Consider the following 19,070-nt stretch of genomic DNA (forward strand, 5'->3'; position numbering starts at 1 on the left):
AAACACTAAGAGAGAGAGAGAGAGAGAGAGAGAGAGAGAGAGAGAGAGAGAGAGAGAGAACATTCAGTGGAGCATGCTGCACTTGGATAACACAGTGATGTACTCAAACTGAGTTTACCCAATCTGGCAGAGCTCTGAGGTGCCCCTGTTTGAGAGCCTGGGAGGAAGTGGATGGAGTGTCCCTGTCTGAGCGTCAGTGCTTCCCTGATGCTACATAAGTGTGGGATCGAATGACTGCTGTTGATCTTTGCATTCTCTTTAGTTCCCTATTGAGAAGGCAATGATAGGAGATGGAAAGAGGGATGGGGAAAGAACCATCCAAAAAAGATAACGTTCTTAGAGTTTATCCATACACATAGTAAGAATGACTTTCTGAAAAGCTTGGATTAGGTCTGTAAATGATATAAGCACAGGACTCCTGGAGTATTTTCTTGGCTCTTACCTCCATCTTTGACTTTGAGAAAATCAACTGACTTCTTTGCCTGTAAAATAATATTCCCTCTGACATTAATACTTACCTCATTAAGTTATCTATAGGATAATGTTGGCAATACTTACCTCATTAAGTTATCTATAGGATAATGTTGGCAATAATGTCTTGTGTTTGCATCATTTCTTTTATAGAGAGCTCAAAGCACTTTACATACATTGAGAGTGAAACTTTTTCTGAGGAATGCATATGAGAATCTACTTTTTAGAAATTAATTTAGACTATAAGAGCCTAGATTTTAATGTGCTGCAGAAAGAAGTGTGGCACATAGTGGTCCAGTGGGTCAAATGAATTTTTTATTCCACTATTAAGTCCCAACCTTCCTCCTTATTTTGAGAATTGTGAAGATATAAGTCCATACACCTGGATGGGAGTTCCCACATACGCAATCAGAATTGTTCTCCTTTGTCACATCCAGAGCTTGAAGAACAGTGAGGGCATCTTTTAATTACACTCTCTTGGACCCTGATAGTGACTAAAAAGACACCTGGAAAATCTTGGCTCTGAACTGCAGAACAGAATCACATGAAAGGAACCCAATAGAAGATGTAGATATAAGGGTTTTTCTCTGTTTGTTTCAGCTCACTTCAACCAATATTCCCTGAAAATTTATTGTACGAAATTTTGAGGGATGTGGACAATGAAAGAAAATTAAAAGTATTAGCAAGAAGTAGGATTTACAAACAGATAAGTACATCAGTACTTAGAAACATCGGGAAAGCGACATGGCATTTTAGGTTTAGAGTGAATCAATGTTTATAATAGCACAATTCACAGTAGCTAAACTGTGGAACCAACCTAGATGCCATTCAATAGATGAATGGATAAAAAAAATGTGGCATATATATACACAATGGAATATTACTCAGCAATAAAAGAGAATAAAATCATGGCATTTGCAGAAATGGATGGAGATAGAGAAGATAATGCTTAGTGAAGTTAGCCAATCCCCAAAAACCAAATGCCAAATGTTTTCTATTGTAAGGAGGCTGATTCATAGTTGGGTAGGGAGGGGGAGCATGGAAGGAATAGATGAACTCTACATAGGGCAGAGTGGTAGGAGGGAGCACAGACTCTTTTAAGTCACTTAGGATAGAAAAGAAGGAAGGTTGAAGAAGGGAAAAAAAGGTAAAAATCAGAAAATATGATGAAAGATTTTTAATAGGTTTCTGGGCTTAGAGGAAAGAGTAAATAGGCAATGAGCCATTGAAAATTTGGGAAATAATTGATAGAGCATGGTCTGGGGAGAGATAAGAGAAGACTGGAGCCATGTGTGCTGAGGAGGACCTTGAACTGGAGGAGGGTGCCTCATTCTCTGAACTGGAAGAAAGTGTACAAGGATAAGTCCAGAACTATCCAAGAAGGGGAAGGGAAAGAAGTTGACATAATGTATATATAATTGTCTCATTGAAGTTAAAAATGATGTCATCTGCTGAGAAAGCTGTGGCTTTGGGTCCTCTGTGTAATAACAGTTTGGGAGCATTACTGAGGTAAATAAGAGTAAGCTAAGCAGGGATGAATATGCAGAATGGATTGCCTACTTGTGATTGAGGACTGCAGATTTACAGTCCAGTCTGAAAGCTGAGTTTTTAAAAATATTTATATTTTATATTTGAGCTGTGCTCAACAGATGGGTCACAGAAATATAAAAAGCACATTTTAAAATTTGTCTTATATTGGGGCTTTGTTTAAAAAAAAAGGAGGACGGGGAGGAGGAGGAGGGGAGGAGAGGGGAGGGGGGGGATGACTGAGGTCCAGTGTAGATTTGTGAAAAGATGATTTCAGCTATGAGCTGCTCTGTTCAACTAGGTAAAGTTGTGAGGCCAAGAGGGGGTCAAGGAGCTATGATTTTTCTGAAATTAAAGAGCACAGGTAGTGAGAGCCAAAGGCATGGGAAGACTGGAAAGATCAGAGATATGGTCATCTTTGGATACTGAATCAGAAGCAGCCCCCCTTAATGACCAGTTCCAAGGTATGACCTTGGATATGAATGAGTGTAGAGTTGAAGAGGTGAGGATTTATGGACTATTGGATGGGTTGTCTAGATGGATACTGAAGCACCTAGGATGGTGACTCTTGAAAAATGTTGTAGGAGAACCAGATTAGTAAGGTGATGTCCATGAAAAAAAGATAGTTGGATAATACAGAATTCAAAATGAGGCTATTATGGGTACAAAGGTGTTTAGGACTAATGGTTTGGAAGCGTCTCAGAGAAAGAATTTTTTTAAGTGCATGGTATTAGTTAAAACTTTTTTTTTAAGCATTTGGTTGAATCATATGAATTTGCTTATATTTGAACATTTTATCTATGAAATGGTAATTTTGTTTCACATTTTTTAATTGGTGCATTTCAGTTATACATAATGATGGGATTTGTTGTTATATATTCATACATGCACACAATATAACAATATAATTTGACCAATATCACTCCCCAGCACTTCCTACCTCCCTCCCTGCCTCCTATGTCCTGGTCCCTTTCCTCTACAGATCTTCCTTTGATTTGCATGACATCTGCACCCACCTTTCTTTTCCTTTTTTCTCTCTAGCTTCTGCTTATGAGAGAAAACATGAACACTTGACCTTCTGAGTTTAGATTACTTTGCTTAACATAATGTTCTTTAGTTCCTTTCATTTTCCTATAGTTTTTCTTTATGCTGAATAAAACTCCATTGTGTATATAGAACACATAAAAAGGTAATTTCATGTGGTTCAATCTTATACTTTGCATTTATTAACTCACTCATTTTTCACAACTACATTCTGAAGTGAGTTACCATTTTGTACTAAGGAGGCAGAAGCCCAAAAGTAAGAAAATTTGCCCAGAGTCATCCGATAAGTTGTGGAGGCAGTCTGGCTGCAGAGGCTGCCATCTTTCTGGGTAAGGAATGCAGGGCTTGTATTGTGAGGTAGGTGGGGCTGAACTCTTTGTGTGTAAAATAAACTGAGATTAATGCTATAAGAAAATGAATGCAACTCCCTAGTCAGTCTTGAAGTCTCATCACAAGCTCTGCTTCCTTAGCCCTGCCTATTCGTGTTCTCCTTCACTTCCAAACTTCTTCCACCTTACTGCAGGGTACTTTCTCTCCCGCCTTGTCTGACTGAAGCCTAGCATGTTCCTGATTTCCTTGTGAGAGTTTGCAAGTGGATCAGTCGGGAAGATAATTCTGGTATTACACATACAGGCTTACATGAGTTTAAAAAGAGCAAAGTGCACTATTCATTAAAGGATAAATCTATTTATATATGAGAAATGAATCAGGATGGTGAGAAAGATAAAGTATGTAAGAGATAGTGACAGAGAATAGAGATGGAGTCAGAAGTTGGGAAGGCCCTTTTACCATTTTAAAGACCTAAATATTATCATCTTTGCTATAGCCAGCCACTGAAAGGTTTTTCAGAGCAAAAATGCCAAAGCAAATCATAGATGAATGTTTGTGAGGATGCAATTAAAGGAGAAAAGCCTAAACAGCTCCTAAACATTGGGAAAGCTGTTGCTACCACCCATATAAAGGAATAGGGCTTGGCAAAGCTTCTAGCTATGTGATTAAAGAGGAAGGGGTACATTCATCAGACATTTAACAGCAAGAATTGTCGGCTTAAGTGTCTAAGAGAGTGAGACGTTGGAAGCAGTAGCTAAAATTGCCACACAAGGAAAGAAGTAAGTTTGGAAGGCGAGATGAGGTATCCACTTTAGTACATATGGGGTGTGAGGTGACTGTGGAATCTTGGGAGAAAATGCAGGACTTAAGGAAAGAGGTTTCATAGAAAATGCAGTTGAAAATATGTCAGTGACCCTTAACTTCTCCTTGCCTTACCTCCCAAACTGCTACTCCCTCATTGGTGGAACTTGCCATAGAATTGCCCCTCTCTGATCTAAGTTTGTGCCAGAATGTAGGGACAGAGACCCTACATTGTGGATTGTGGCATTAGACCAGGTGCCTTTATCACAGTTTTACCCTGTGGTATTACAGAATAGTCTTGGGTAGGATCTAGGACACCTGTTGACTCAACAACTGCTAAAAGCAGTTTTCTCCCTCATCACCATTCCCATAAAAGGAAGCATCCTAGCATGAATGAATGAATGGTCACGTTGGGCCTCTGAATTTAGGTAATCTTAAAAAGCCACCTACACTTCTTAGGTGGGCCTTGTACAGGTGGAATTATGTAGACTCAGTTCCTAACCTCCATACATGTAGTCTTGATGGAAAATATGGGTTAGTAGTAGAACTAACTACTGATCAGGAGTATATTCAACAAATGGACAAAATGGGCTATATTAATAATATAATCTTGCTAAGCAATAAGTGAATCAGTGGTACTACTACTGAGAGGAACTTGGTTCTGACAGAAACAATACAGTAATGTTGCAGAGACTAAAATGCAAAGTGTGGGAAATATGTTATTTAAACAAGTGTTTTCATCAACTTAATGTACTTAATAAGGGAAGACAGTTAGTCATTGCTTTCCCCTAGGCTGAAATAAACTTGCCCCAATAGAGTATTCTAGTTTTGTTCATTTGCAGAGTTGAGTTAGATTTCAGGGATTTATATGTGGGAAACTAATGCCCTGACAGGACTTTATTAGACTGCAAATTCATCAGGAAGCCTGATGATATCAGAAACCACGGGAAGCCAATGTCTTAGAGTGGCATCAGAAACTTCACAGTTTGGGTAAACACTGGTAATCCATTTTACTTTTCCCTATTAGTAGTTACAATAATAACAAATTGGAGACACAGCCCCATTTTCTACCCTCTAGTGATGGGCACAGCTGCTCCCAGTCATTCTTTCCAGTGGTTCATTTTTCCATGGTCTGTTGTGAACCTTTCTATGCTTGTGAAATGAGCCCATATCACTACTCTGTTGGGAAAGATGCAAGGTTCTGTAAAGCCAGGGAACTGCTTGAGAAAGTTAGAGCTTCCCCACTCCCTAAGATATGTCTTCTGCTCTTAAGACATTTAGATTGACTGGATGTTAATGATGTGAACTTCTATGAGTGTGGGGCAAGAACATTGTCACTTAAGTCTGTCTGATGCAGGCCTTTTACTTTGGAACTTTTTCTTTTATGTTAGATGTAAATAATGAACTCCTTGTCAATGAGAGGGTATGTTACAAGGCAGTAAACACTTCAGCAAAGAGTATCTTTTGATCTTCACGCCTTTGGCAATAAAAGCTGAGAGCGGAAATAGGCCAGAGAATTTGGGGCAGAAGCCACTAAAAGCTTCCCTTTTATCTGTTCACAAAATTAGGTGCCGAATTATACGAGTAATGAATGAAATGAATTATAGAGTAATGAATGAAATGACAATTATTAAGAAAGATGAAGGGCAAAATGAGGCCACCTGATAATAAAAGGGTTTTTTCCCTTTCTCCCCTGTGATCCCTTAAGGAATCAGTGGGGTTCAAAATTTTTTTTAAATACTGGTTTGAGAATACATTTTTAATAATAGGTCAACAGGTAAACAATAATCTGAATATGTGAGTATGCAAACATGAGCCTTTATCTGCTGATCTCTTACTTAAAATGTTCACTACACACATACATGCAAATTTCTAAAACTGATTTAAAATTTCTAAAACTGTGAATGCCATCTCATATGACTGTTAATTCAGTCACCTTCTAGATATGAAATGATATATTCATACAAAGTAGAAAAATATACAATTATAAATACATATAGAAATTCATGTCTTTTTTTATTGCTTATTTTGAAAGTTTAAGTGGTATGGCCAGGTTTTATTAGTAGACATCCAATATTTCTTTTATTACATGAAATTTATCAGCATTCCCCCTTCAGATCTTACAGAAATGAGACTCACATCCAAGTTATTAATAGGCTGGGGCAAGAGGAAGGGGGAACACCTCCATAAGAATTAAATACACTTTATACTTAATGAGAGATAAAGAGATTTGCACTTAAATCCCTGTTTAGGTGCACATTCTTTTCCCAGTTTAGGTAGGAATAATGGAGGCAGAAACTGGGATGGATGTAGGCATCACATCAGAGGTTAAATACTACTTTTCATGGGCTTAGTATGAGTGGAGGGAAGTTGTTCTAAATTTTAGCTCTTCTTGATAGATAATGTATAACTGATAAATGACTTTTAAAAGATCTTGCACAGTTTTATACTTTATTTTATACCATTATTTCTTACGGTCTACAGTTCCAACTAGCATAACTGGCTGAGTTGCTCTATGATGAAGGGAAATCTGAGACTATGTATTATATTCCTTCCAAGTTTAAGACTAAGACAATTCTCTCTGAATATTTTTCAGAGACAAATTGAGGAACTGTACTTCATTTTAATGGTCTTTTAATTTGAAAGTTAAACTCATTCCTTCTAATTGCTTTGTAGGTATTGGACAATATGAATATTTCCATTGGGTAATATGGAGAGTACAATTTATCACTGAAGGACTTGTCATTTTTATCTTAGCTGAATCTAGTGCCAGTATATACAGTTTATCCTTTCAGGCACAGGTTGATTTATTATGGTTTGAAGGGCTCATAAAACAGGATATTTCTTTGTAACTTTAGTAAAGTCTCCCTCCCCTTTTTAATCTTATTGGCTTTGAGGCTATCACTATTGGGTGAAATAAGTTAAAAAGCAAGAATAAATACCCACATTTGAAGGGGAAAATCTTATCACTTTATGACATAATTAAAATTCATCCAATTTTATTCAACTGAACATAATTTGGCTCTCAAGAGGTAGAATGAACTAACAGTGAGTGAGAAGTGAGTTTCAGGGAAATAGACAATGAACACTTCAGTATTCTCTTTCCCACCCCAGGCCTGGGCTCTGTTGTCTTCCTCCACACTCAGATGGATTCAGCTCCATCTCTTCCTAATTCTATAAACAAGGCCGTGTTATTTGACCTTTTAGAATTTGCAAAAACAGAAAAGAATGCCATACTAATAGATTTATTCAGACAAGTTTGTGAGATAAGAGCAATAATAATTAATTATAATCAATAATGTGAGTATCTTCTAATGCTCCAGGGACTGTGCTGAGCTTTGCAGCTGATCTAGGGTGAGCCCAGTGAGTACCTTTCTCATTGCAAGCATTAACTTCTACCTGCTGCTGCTGCTGCTGCTGCTCTTCCCCACCCCCTAGTCTACCAGATTCCTCTAATAAAAGGAATTTCCCTATTGGACAAATCCACAATGAGATATAACAGCGACCAACAGCAACAGAGTTCCATCTATCATACATTCCAGTTCAGGAAACTGACAACAGGCAAATAATTATTTGATATTTCATGTGATAATAAGTGCCATGAAAAAAAAAAGACACTAGAGTAAAGCAGTAAAAATTGACCACAGTATTGGGAGAGACATGGAAGATGGGAGGATTCTATTTTAAGTAGAGTGGACTAGGAAAAGGACATTTCAGCAGAGTCCTAAGTATATATTCATGCTAGAGTCACTCCAAAAATGATACTCAAATATGGAAATCAAGTATGTAATGAGTTATAGCAAAAAAGTTTAAACAATAGCATCCATGATGGCATATTCTCTTTGAGCTAGTGATTAAACAGTAATATAGTATTTCTTTTAATAGATATAAAGCACTTAGCAAAGCACGGTAAGGCTGTGTAAATGTATACTATTAGTATATTTAAGGACAGCAAAAGAATACTGTGACCTATATACTCATTCCTGCTTTAACTAAGCAATTACACAGAAGCCATATATGAAGAATAGAATTGGGAAGTGGTGTCTATATTTATTGGATGTTATGGGTAAATTATTAAGCCATATCCAGAATAAATATATAGATAATTATGAGCTTAGGAATAGTAACCATGCAAGGGAAGTGCCCCCCAACCTACAACTAAGACCTATGCTAGACCCAAACTTTACTCCAATAACCAGAAGTCTTACCCTATGGTTTTTCTTTAATCATTTTAGAGATGTCACACTGTTGTCTTCTGGCTTACATAATTTGCATGCAGCAAGAAGTTTGCTATAATTCCTTACTCCGTTCCTCTGTATATACTGTGTCTTATTTTTTCCTGGCTACCTTCAAGATTTCTTCTTTACTGTTAGTTTCAGTAGTTTGATATGATTTTTGTTGCTATTTATCCTATGCAGGATTTGATTTCCTGGGTTTCACAGACCTGTGATTTGATGTCTGTTTTGTTGTAGAAAAGGTTTCTTACCTTTATCCCTTAAATATTTCTTCTGTCCTGTTCTCTCCTGCTCAGCACTTTTCTCTAGCTTCCCACTCTGCTTTCATTCTCTCTCATGAGCACCTGATGTATGTGCACAGAGAAGAGTTTGTGAGAGGCTTTGAATTCCCTTTATGACTGAAACTCTCAGGAGCTCTAAAATCTCATTCTGGTTTACAGTCATACTTTAGCAAGTCCTTAAATATATAGCAGAATCCTTCTTAACTGCTATCTGTTTCTTTGTGCTGTGCCACAGACATTCCAGTCTTTAGGTTCCATGTTTCCTGAGAGGAACATTGGATTTCAGTCTATTTGTTTGACCTTATACATCAACTGTCTGGGCTCATATTGTCTTCAGCTCTTCTTCTTTTCAGGGAGAAGCAGACACACTCTCTCTACCTTTCTGTGGAATCAGAATTCTACTCCTGTCGTTTTTTAAGTTGTTCTACAGATATATTTCAGGAGTTCCAAAAACCTGTGATACAAAATTTATTTTATAGATATTTTAACTGTTTCAAGATTGTACTAAAAAATAAGTCACACTAAATTGTCCTACATACCAAAATAATTACAACCAAGATTACCAGCTAAAGTCATTGTAACTCTCTTGACTTGCCTTTTTTTCAGACCCGAAAGTCTCCTGCCATTGCTTGACATTATCTTTTAACTTAATTGTTTTCATGGCATTGATTATAAAGAGTGTAGTCTGCATTTAGCCCTGAGTACCACACATGTAAAATGGCAAAAGCTGAGATCACTATTACACATATGTACAGAAGTCAATTAAATTCAGGTGGTGTCAGTGATAACTGCCTTTACTGCTCACCAGTTGGTTATGCAGTTACAGGGGCATGACTAGCAGGTACATCATGACATTGGGATCTTAACATGTTTTGATCTTTTCCTGATTTCCATTTAACATGTAGAGTAAAATAGTTTATCATTTCAAATAGTTATACATTGAAGCAAAATTTGCTAGTCCTGATTCAAGCCTTTGGATTAGTTTCATTGAAGATTTTAAAAAATACACTTTTTAACTACTTATCTGTGTGAATTAAAATATGCACCCCAATCCCAGCCCCAGCAAAAAAAATTAATTTCCTTTAATTTAGTGGAAACAATAATGACACTTAAATAGAACTTATAATGGATCATATTCTCATGTATTTTATGTATGTATTATTTTATCCTTATCTCAGTCTTATAAAGTAGCTATATTATTATAACCAAACATGGTATATGTAAGATCACTTAGCTGATAAGTAGCTGACCTAGGATTCAAACCTAGATAGTATGGGTTTCTAGCCATGAACTATGAACTACACTAGTGGATAGAATGTTATAATGGAAGACTCAACTCTGTGTGAAATTTGATTTTTTTTTTTTTTTTTACTGTACGATTCTCTCTCTCTATCTCCCTGTCCTTCTGTTTTTGGGGTTTTTTTTTCACTTGTAGATTAAGTGGGAAATGTGTTCATTACCCCTGGTGACCCAGTGAAACTTATTAATCTAAATACTTGGATTGTCCATTGGGGGTCCAATAGAAAGGCCAGGCACCCTTAGTGCTTGTTAAAAGTGACTGGGTTTGGGTTTGCCCCTATTTTTTCTTCTAAGTAAATAAAGATATTATGTTTATTAACAGGGTTACAATCAATCCACTACCTCCACTTACTCCTGTCAACATTTTCTTTTGTTCTTCATTGGACACTCACCATGTGCCAAAGGGGCTTAAGTAGCAAGGGCTAGAAGATTAAGTAGTAGAAGACATGGTTTCTTACTCTAACATGTTCCCTATCCACTTCACAAGTTTTGCAGTTCACAGTTGAGGTGTTTGTGCTGATTAGGTGACAGTCAGAATCTTTGCTATGGAATAGAAGTCCGTAAATCATAATATTTTAATTTTAATTCTACTCTTTAATGGTTATGGTTTTGTGATTGGAATTTTTATGGAAAAAAATATTTCTAGAATGAAGAAGTTAAGGAAAGGGCTTTTATTTTTGTTTTCTTAGGAAAGCAGCATTTCAAAAAAGTCTAGTCATTCAGTATCATATTAAATCAAACCCAGGATGAAGAGAACTTGAAAAAACTTGAAAATCATGCACTTTTATAGTAGGCTGTCTTAGTCAGATTCCTGTTGTTATAACAGAAATACCTGAGACTGGGTAATTTATAAAGAAAAGACATTTGTTCTGGCTAAAGATTCTGGAAACCTGAGAGTATAGTGCTGCATCTAGTTGGCTTCTCCTGAGGACCTCATGCTGACTTTTATCATGGAAGGGAGGGAAGTAGGAAGGGGAATTGGGTGTGTACAAAAGGAGCACATGTGCAAGACAGACTAAGGACAGGTGTCAGGCTCACTTTATAATAATCTGATTTGACAATACCTAACCCAGTCTCAAGGGAACTGTATCAATCCCTTAATGAAGGTGGATCCCTCAAGATCCAAATGCTTTAAAAGACCCCACCCCCATTACTACTACATTGAGAATGAAGTTTCAGCATGATTTTTGGTGTGGACAAGCCATATCCTAACCATAGCTTATGTCTATTGGTTTTATTTTTGTGGAACATGATAGAATGGAAAAGTAGGAAAGCCACATTGTGTCTAATATTGCCATATTTTCCCTCTGTAGTTTCAGACATCTTCATTTGGACAGTTAACTGATAGTTTATCCTAGACCGAAAACATCACAGAATAGTAGAAAACGGACACTTTCCTAGAAGTGTTTTGCATATGAAATGTCCCCATTTTACAGGTCTGGACTTATAATCTTGAAGTTCACTAAGATGAGATGGTAATATTGAACATGACTACATATTTAGAAATATCATATTTCTTTCTAAGACTGCTCTTATCATTTAGTATATGTAGCATAAATTGAAGACATTCTCTACACATATTTAAGCAGCTTTTCATTTCATAATTTGACAGTTTCTTCTGTAGAATGTGCCTCCTTTTGGGTTACCATTTTTCATAAGAAATTTTTTGCTGAAGTTTTTCCCTCCAAATAATAAGGAAATCTACATGTAAATGAATGAAAAAATATTTTTATAATACTGTGCTTTGTTATGAAGAGCAGTTCAGAATTAACTAAAACCCATGTCAGTTCTAGATAGGAATAATTAATAGAATCTTTTATTTCTAGTGAGTTTCTGCTAATAGTAATTTTATTATTAAGATTCTGTCTTGGAAGTGTTAATGAAGCGATCCTGATGAGTTTGCTGGTGAAGTGGGGGACCACTAGGAAGTTGCCACATGACCTGAGTCCAGGGAAGCCAGACCTTGGACTTGTAGAATTAAGATTAAATGTTTGCCAGAAGTTCTACACCTTAGATAAATAGATGTTGGAGTTTCTGTTTCCTGTCTTCTAGATTTAATAGCATGGGCACTGGCATGAGAGAAAAAGCAGCCTGTCATATGCTGCACTCAGCTGCATTGTAAGGACTAGAGAAACGGACAGGCAGCATAGCACAGGAAGATCTTCAACACCGAAGCACTTACGCCTCTTCCCAGGGACAGTAGGAAGCCAATAAAGAGATTCAAATAAGGAAACAGCACCCATGCCTTTATATTTCAGAAAGCATCTAGTAGTTAGGTGTAGGACAAATTAGGAGGGTAGAGAGATCTGAGGCCAGGAAACAAATTAAGGGCATTGCAGTGCTTCCACGAAATATAATGAGGGCCTATGGAGAAGAGTAGTGGAGAGTCATATAGACTGAAAATGAGAGGTGTTAACAAAAATAGTAAATATTCCTAAATAATTTGTTTACATGGGATTTTGCCTATAAAAGGAATAAAAATTCTTCGTTGATATCTTTATAAAATAAAATTCAACAATAAAAGAATTGATTTTGGACATAGAGACCCTAAAATGTGTAGCACAGATAGTATAATATCATAACCAAGCTTATTTTATTTGCTGATTTTATCAGAAAAATATGAGAATGGAATCTTTTGGAGGAGTTTGACACTGCTGAGATCGGCATTGCTGGGTGCATTCCTTTGTGGATGAATTAACTCATTTTTATGGCCTAATTCCAGCCAGTCATTTACAAACATAGATGGAATAAGAGGAATCCATTATCATTACTAGAGAGCCAGTTAAAAGCACATAACATGAATATAGGCATCATTAACCTGAAAGAAAAAAACTGCAAGACAAATAGGAATAAACCAAATTTTCCTGTGCAAATTATTATGCCAGCTGGTCCTCCTTAAGATTAATATTCTGTGTGGAAGTTCCTCATAATTCCACCTAAAATCATTCATACATAAAACAAGAAATGGACATTTCAAAAGAAAACATTGTTAAGGCTTACCTCTGGAAAATATTATAAATTCCTTAATAATAATAATAAAGCACTCAGAATTTATAGACTAAAAATAGTTCATAAAATAAAATGTCATCTTCAGTAATTCCTTCATGGAAACAAAAAAATCTTAAATTATTTCCAAGAAACCATTTAAGAATTTTTAAAAATGAGAAAGACTACCTAGAATTACATTATAGTCTCAATTTATGGCCATCTGTTGGGCAATGTTAAAAGGATAAAAAAAAACTCATCCGGGCTGAATATATGGTTCAAAATTAGAAGATACAAAATTAATCATAATGAAAATATTCCAAAGGTACTTTATCATGTCCACTTTTCTAATGGGTAACTTTGTGGGAACTAAATTTCAAGGTTGATGAACCAGCATTGGAATCTGGCTGTTCATAAGTGGAAATGGTTTATTTTTCTTTCCCATTCTTTTTTCCTTAAGGCGAGTCTCATGAGAAACAGGATCAAATCCTTTCTTTATGAGAATTCTACTTGAAAATGATTATGTTTTTAAAAGGAAAATAAATTAAACCTGTCATTACATGGGTGTTAAACCTGGTACCTCTATACATGAACATGAAAATCATTAATTGAAATACTTTCAGCTTTTTATCCTGACTGCCAACATTTATGGAACAATGATGATATTCATGGCACTGCTCTAGTGTAGGGATATAAAGATGAGTGTGACATGGTCTCCCCCAGCCCTGAAAGAGGGCACAATTTAGTTGGGAAGCAAGATGAGTTCACAAATAATAATGTGAGATCAAATTTGTCTCATGCCCTCTAAAAAGAGAAAGTGCTGTGAAGGATGACGTAGATGTTGAGGGAGTCAGGGACATTATTTTGAAGAAGAAGACCTTTAGCTGAGTCTTAATGGATGGGTAGAAATTGTTACAGCAGCATTAGGGGAAAGAAGTTCTAAGCAAAGATTACTTAGAAGTTGGAAAACAGGGTATGTATGTCTCGAGAAGTAATTTATCTACCAGAGTGATATTGTCATGATAAATGTCAATTCTTGTGAGATTGTCATGAGAATCAAATAGGACAATATATTTGCAAGGCTGGCATACTTACTGGCACTTGATAAGTGCTCATTTTGTATCCTTTCCATATTATTATTATTTATGAGTGTGACTTATCTAAAAGAGCTTGAGAGGGTGAATAACATGTCCAAGATCTCTGGCTCTTTATCAGGTAAACAGCTTGGGCCACCCAAGATAGTATTCTTTTCTTCCATCATGCTAGGTCTGAGTTGGATAGTTAAAACCCTTCAGTACTGGCTCAATGCCATGTTTGCTGGACATTGGGATCCATTCAATCAAATGAGGCATAATAAAAATGTGAGTTTTGGTAGATTGATGAGAATGAAAAGATACTGGGCTTGCTCACAATATACAGGGGTGAGAAAGGAGGCAAAGAGGACCCCAAGGTTTGGGGGACAAACGACCTCTCACGTGTGTCGGGGGGCAGGTTATGTACTCCCTACATTGTCAAAGCATTGTCTCAAGCATTATGTCGCTGAGCCTCACAAGCACCCTGTTCTGGGATGAGGTGCTGTTCTTTGACAGCTGACTCCAGTTCTTTGACATCTCCAGATGCTTAATCATGCAGCTTCCTCTGTCCCAGTTCTAACCTTGTCCCTAGCCTCTTGACAAATTCCTACTCATCCTCAGGACTAAACTCAAATGTCACGTCTTCAGTGAAGCCTTCCTGAAATGACTTAAGAAGAATTCAGCCTCCTTTTCTCAGGCTTTTGTGTCACTATTTTCTGTCTCAGCATTCAAGACTTTGCTATAGTTTCTTGTCTGAGCTTCCTACCTCCCCAGCTAGTCTGAGTATTCCCAGCATCACAACAATACATGGACTTACAAATCCCCATTTTACAAGTGGAAATTTCAGAGTTTTGATAACTTCTCAAACATTGTACAGTTTAGTTTTAATTGGGGTTTAAACCAGATATGCCTGATTCAAAATTGCATCTATATTTTCTCCTTTACAGCCAAAGGGGAAGAAATGCATATAGGTGTTTATTCACATGCATACAGGTGTAAATACAAAGGAAGGTGCCTGAGAGGACATTACAAAGCCATGCATAATGATTTGTGTATGGTATTTTTCTGACAAATATTGTATATTCTTTCAGTTCTTATAAATATACAATAGAAGTTTATACTTTTGAAACAGCAGTTTAATATTCTTATGGTTTCTGTAAATCTAATATGATCACAAATTTAAGAAACTTAATAGAGAAACAGTATATATTTTGATATGTATATTGTAGTATGTTCATTAATATTACATGTAAGTGTACACATACACATTAAATATACATTTAATCTCCTTATACCAAGATATCTTTTTTCAATGCCTAAAATGCTTCCACATATCTCATTCACCAATTTAAGAGGGAGCTGTGTATTTATGAGTGAAGTACACAGTTTCATTCAGCTAACTTCTAAAACTATTTGAGTCATTGAAGTGTTTAATCATGGGAGTAACTATACCACCATTCATTTGTATGACTCTGTTAATGCCATATGTAGCATTTCATAGAATGATCCTTTCTCATTTTTCAAAAATGAGGAATGTGCTTATAAAATTTGATGACAATTGAACCGCCCAACCTTATGAAATGGTAATTTATGCAGCAATAAAAAATAAATAAATCCATGTAATGTGGGCTTGCAGCTGAAGACAGCTGTGTTAAGCATAATTTTTTGTCTCTTACATCAAAGTAATGCATACAGTTTTGTGTGGGAATGTGTGGGATAGACATCTTTGAAGTACCCACATACTCACTGTGCTTCTGTACCCACAGTATGGGGTTGAGGAAAGGCATTGTTCTGTGTCCATCAGGAATAATAAACACAATGATGGCCAAATCAAAAGTGACATTTTTTTTCAGATAGCTTGAAAGCCTTTTTATAGCCATTATCTCACTTACCTTCACTACAATTTGGACAGAATTTCTTAGAAAGTGTTCTCTTAACTTCCCTGAAGTGTTGAAGTAACCCAGAAAGATATCCATGGTATTGATGGAAAGAAATTGAGACACCATGTTATTTACCTATAATCTCCATTCCCAACTATTCAAACCAGTATTCTGTATAACTCGATTGTAGTTGCCAAGAAAAGTAAAATCAAAGGATGAAAGCAGAAGAGAATGGACCATCTAATGGAATGGTTTCTGAATGTTGAATAACTTGGAAAAACAAGTGAGAGAGCAGATTTGGTCAGAAAACAGACTGGAAGAAGGCCATGAGAGGAAAAAGTCTTATACTACATGATATGAATCAGTTACCTAATAGATTTTTATAGTTCTGTTACATTGGTTGCTCTCTTTAACTTTTGCAATTGGTTTATCAAAGTGAAAAAGGATCCATATATATGTTTGTGAATATTGTGTGTATGTGTATGTGTTCATGTATAAAGTGCCGGATAAAAGAATACCAAGTGCTCAGATACAAAATAATTGATCCATATTTCTGGAAATACATTGCAAAGGGCTTAAGCAGATTTTTTTTGTTAAGTTGCGATTGGAATGTGATTGTTTGGGAGCCAAAAATGCATTCTTTTGGTATAATTTTACTAGTAGCAATTCATTTATTTATTATGTAGGGTGTCCTGTCATACCAAATTAAAGGTTATACTTTGTCTTCTCCACATGTAATCCAGAGCCAGGAATGAAAAACCACATAATATATTTTTAGGATTAAACCTTTTATTACTGATAGATAATGACAGAGGAGAAACAGAAGGCACCGGCTAGTCTGCATTAGCTCATGAGCCCTGTATATCTTTTTTGTGAACTCTAAATATCATGCAGTTCTATCACTCACATTAACTTTCTGATAAATCTCTAATATGGTCACTTGTTCTCTATATTTGGTCACTACAAGTCATTCTGTATACTGCCAAGGAAATTCTCTTAGAAGATCTATGCTTAATTTTCCCTACATGCTTTTTAAAAAGAGCGAGCACATTTGCCAAATACACCAAGCTTCCTCCCTAGCCATGCACTTTAACTACCATGGGAGAGGTGATCACAGATGTGTAGAAGGAGAAAATTGTGTAATTGGATAAAAAGATCTTTTGTTGTTTTTTTTTTACTTGGAATTCTGTAAGATTGAGAATTTTAGAGTATTACAAAATCAGGTATCATATTCAGCAATCATTGTTGAGTACATTTCATGTTGCCAAACACCAGTCCCAAAACACAGTATACACAACAAAGGCTGAAATAATCTTATAATTCTGTGTACATATGAAATAACACATTCAGATCTGGGTGCCATATATACCAAGAGGGATATTAGTATACAACAAATGAACACAGCAATAAGGAATTTCATGACCAAATAAACTGTGAATATTGTTCTTAGAATAAAAAATTCAGTTGGAAGAAGATAGCTCTTGTTAAATATAAATATTTGTATGATAGAAGGCATTAGGGATAGGACACAGAGCCTATGTAGTTATAAATTACATATTTAATATGTCTTTTCTTTATAACACAGAGTACCAAAAGTAAAGCTCATGAGTTAATTGAAATAGAGAGTCAAGTGAGTGAAAAATCATCCCAGGAGTTCACAGTTCATTAAAAAAATTTTTTGAAAATAAAAAGGGACTGTTTAGCTAATAAGATAAATAAGTCTCAGTAGAATCTGAAATTTAAGTCTTCTTATTTTCTGTTACATTCCTAAAAAAAGCTTAGTTCTAAGAATCATTTCTAAAATCCTAATAGATATATCCATACAGAATACTGGAACTTAATGGAGTAATTCTTAATGGAGCTTAAAGCTACTTGAGCATATTTGTATCACAATACTTTGATACTAATAATACTTCATGAGATTGATTACACATGAATCCAAATCAACAGCAAGAAATGTATTCATGGAAGAATAAATTGCTATTGAGTTATTAAAATTTATTTCATATGTGTTTTAAGTTTTATAGGAAGACAAATTGAAATTTTGAATCATTTTTATTTTAATATTAACCAGATATCCCAAATGTGTTGTAATTGGCAAAGTGAATGTGATGTGTTCCAGAATTGGATTCCCTTTTATAAAGTTTGCCATATTATATGTATAACCTTCTATTCCATGGTCATAAAAGCATATCATTGTAATATACATATAAAAACTATTATACACACATGTATGTTTATATATATACTTGGTGAGTTTTGTTCAAATTTAAAAATAAAGAAAAATTATATCACCAGCTTAGATTATTTTAACCACACAGTGTGAGAACTGCTAATAAAAGTTAGTCTTTCTAAACATTCATAGTGAAATAAAATAAAAAGCACAGTAGCTAGATGAACTGCAGGACATACGTGAAGGTCTGTGGTTAGTGTGTGTGTGTGTGTGTGTGTGTGTGTTATGTGTATAACACACACACACACACATATATATATATATAGAGAGAGAGTCTTTTTATAGAAAGAATTAAGATGTTAGATTGTCAAGGTTATAAATTGCAAAATGAGAGCAATTACTTCAAGAGATTAACTAAGATTAAATGGAAGTGCTGATGGATATGGGCCCAAGAACTCAAGTCTCGAGTAGTGGGAGCAGAATAGTTCTTATTGAGTAGTTGAGGATACTTTTGTTGCTCCAGGGGATATTTGGCAATGTCTGGATATGTTTTTGATCTCACAACTCTGGTTTGGAAGGTATTATGGCACACAGTAAGCAGAGACAGGGATGTTGCTAAACAGCCCTCCATCACACAGAATGATGAAGTCCATAATATCTGTAGTGCCAGGGTAAAGAAACACTGATCTAATCAGGATGATAAGAAATATTGGGAGGCTATACAAAAAAATACTTAGGTGCAAGAAATTTAAGCCTTTAAGGAAGCTTGAAACCCCTGGCCTTGATCTGATTAAATTAGAAAGCCACATGTCTGATGAGACTCTGTTATGGACTAAAAGTCAAAAGTAGTTTAGTGCAGTCCTGAGATCTCAGCTGTTTTCTTCCTGGATGCATGTAATGAAAGTATTTTGAAATTCCATTTTAAACTGTATGCATATGTCCAGTGAGCAAGTCAGCAAAAATGCTTTTGT

The 19,070-nt window shown here is 35.7% G+C and overlaps 2 protein-coding genes across 5 annotated transcripts in view; one reads left to right on the forward strand and one right to left on the reverse strand.

Moving 5' to 3' along the window:
• Positions 1-19,070, forward strand: part of Cmss1 (cms1 ribosomal small subunit homolog) — a 330,405-nt gene that overhangs the window by 138,287 nt on the left and 173,048 nt on the right. The window lies entirely within an intron of this gene.
• Positions 1-19,070, reverse strand: part of Filip1l (filamin A interacting protein 1 like) — a 271,668-nt gene that overhangs the window by 132,623 nt on the left and 119,975 nt on the right. Inside the window, exon 1 of one of the 3 annotated variants that reach the window (XM_077795328.1) lies at positions 8,660-8,680. The exons of the other annotated variants lie outside the window; for them this stretch is intronic. The gene's annotated coding sequence lies outside the window, so the exon portion shown is untranslated. Of the gene's footprint in view, positions 1-8,659; positions 8,681-19,070 lie in introns of those variants that run through there. 3 annotated transcript variants of the gene reach the window in all.

The sequence above is a fragment of the Urocitellus parryii genome, chromosome 2 (genome assembly GCF_045843805.1).
Source record: "Urocitellus parryii isolate mUroPar1 chromosome 2, mUroPar1.hap1, whole genome shotgun sequence".
Classification (NCBI taxonomy): Eukaryota; Metazoa; Chordata; class Mammalia; order Rodentia; family Sciuridae; genus Urocitellus; species Urocitellus parryii.